The sequence below is a fragment of the Myotis lucifugus genome, unplaced genomic scaffold (genome assembly GCF_000147115.1).
Source record: "Myotis lucifugus unplaced genomic scaffold, Myoluc2.0 scaffold_67, whole genome shotgun sequence".
Taxonomy (NCBI): domain Eukaryota; kingdom Metazoa; phylum Chordata; class Mammalia; order Chiroptera; family Vespertilionidae; genus Myotis; species Myotis lucifugus.
Window position 1 is genome coordinate 1617324 of NW_005871115.1, and position 2265 is coordinate 1619588.

Sequence of the window (2265 nt, forward strand, 5' to 3'; positions counted from 1 at the left end):
GGTGATGTTATACCTTAATTTGTATTCTTAAGAGAACAATGACCTTTCAGTAAACTGTGGATTCATGAGAATCTATGTGGCTGGACTTAATTATGTAGCTTTTAAATACAACCTTTCCTTGGCATCCTTAGAAACTTGCCACCCAGAATTAAAATGTGATATATCTCTAAAATTAATTTATCAAGTGAAGAGGCACAAACATTAAATAATCCTTTTTTTTCCCTAGTAGATTTAATATGTAAATGTTCATGTAGATTTCAGATAGATCTTATAAGCCCTGGTCATAATATTAACAATGACAATATTAAACTACAAATGTTTTGTGATTTTATACAAAGATTAAATATCATCATTAAATAACAAAATTTAATTATAAGAAAATATTTCCAAGGGGAAACCAACCATCCTATATAATAAAAGGGTAATATGCAAATCCAATGAACAGTGGAATGACCAGTTGCTATGATGCGCACTGACCACCAGGGGGCAGATGCTCAACGCAGGAGCTGCCCCCTGGTGGTAAGTGCACTTCCACAGGAAGAGTGCCCCTAAGCCACAAGCAAGGCTGACAGCTGGTGAGTGCAGCGGCGGTGGCGGGAGTCTCTCCTGCCTCCAAGGCAGCGCTAAGGATGTCCGACTGTAGCTTAGGCCCGCTCCCCATGCCTAAGCCATCAGTGGGATATCCCCCGAGGGCTCCTGGACTGCTAAAGGGTGCAAGCCGGGCTGAGGGACTCCTATCCCCCCCCCCCCCAATGCACAAATCTCATGTACCAGGCCTCTAGTTAGTTAAATAATAAATTATAGTTTCTGGAGAACAAACCTAGTCACGTAAAGAATGATGCTAATATGCAACAATATCTAAATAAAGAGAGACTATTACTAATAAATCTAATATTTGCATTGCTAACATTTTGATTATTTGGATATTCACTATTTTTCTTTACCAGTGTCTCTTGTAAATGCATTCTCAGGATGTTAAAAATCTGCCTAGAAAAACATATTCTTAGAAAATTATTTTATTTTTATAGTAAGATTTGTGTCCCAACTGGTCTTGGTTCTTCCTGTCTGCTACCTAGCTACAAAAGCTAGGCCCTCATCTTTGACTTATATCTCTCTCTCATCAAATATATGGGTTCACTTTTGCTCTGTATACATTTGCCCAAAATACTAGTAACAATCCTAATAACCAATTACTTCAACTTGAGAACATTTATTACTTTTAAGAATACAGTAATGTGTAAAGCAGAGTTAGATCTAGGATGATGGTGACTTTTGAAGAATGCAAAGATATTACTCAGCATCTTACTCTTTTTACCATGGCTGCATCTTTTAAGTCTTAACATTTAGTCTTGAGGGTATAGTAAAGAGTTGGATCTCTGTGATGATGATCCTCATCCCTCTCACCAGTTGTATGGCTTCTGCAAAGCAACCAGACTCTACTAAATAGAGTCCCCTGCCCCACATTCATTGGTGTGGTACATTTGCTTCTTGAACTTCTAGCATGCAAGGAAAGGTGTTTAGGTCATCTATGCCCTGCTCTTTGGAGAGCAAGAAAAGCCAAGGATTAGCTGTTGCCATTTGTAATTCTGACTGGGTCACAAATGGACCTGGAAAGTAAAGAGTTAGAATTAACAGAGTTTAGGAGGAAATAGATCCTTGGGTGGTGTTTTGTGTTGTTGTTGTTTTTTTAATTTTCTGATAAAAGATTCAAAAGAAGGTCTGAGAACCAGGTTCACTTCTCAAGTACCAAAAATGTAATTTTAATGAGGCAAATGATAGAGTATTTGTGTCTTAGTAATTTTCTTTTTTAAAAAAGATTTCCCATTGATTTTTAGAGAGAGAGGAAGGGAGAGGGAGAGAGAGATAGAAACATCAATGAGAGAGAAACTTCAACATCAATCAGCTGCCTCCTGCATGCCCCCACCAGGGATCGAGCTGCAACCTGGGTATGTGCCCTGCCTGGGAATTGAACCAGCAACCTTTCAGTGCACGGGTCTGCTGTTCAACCCTGACAGTCAGGGCCATATTTTCTTTCTTTAAAACTTTTACACTGTAGCATTTTACTAGTACAATGACAAACGCCGTGTGTGTGTGTGTGTGTGTGTGTGTGTGTGTGTGTGTGTGTGTTTCTGCTTGCGCACGTCTGTGTGCACACGCACGCGCATGCGTGCTCCAGCGTTTAAATGAATATGCTTAACCAGATTATATACTGATAATATACACTTTAAAAATATATTTATAGTCAAGTTACTGGACAAATATTTA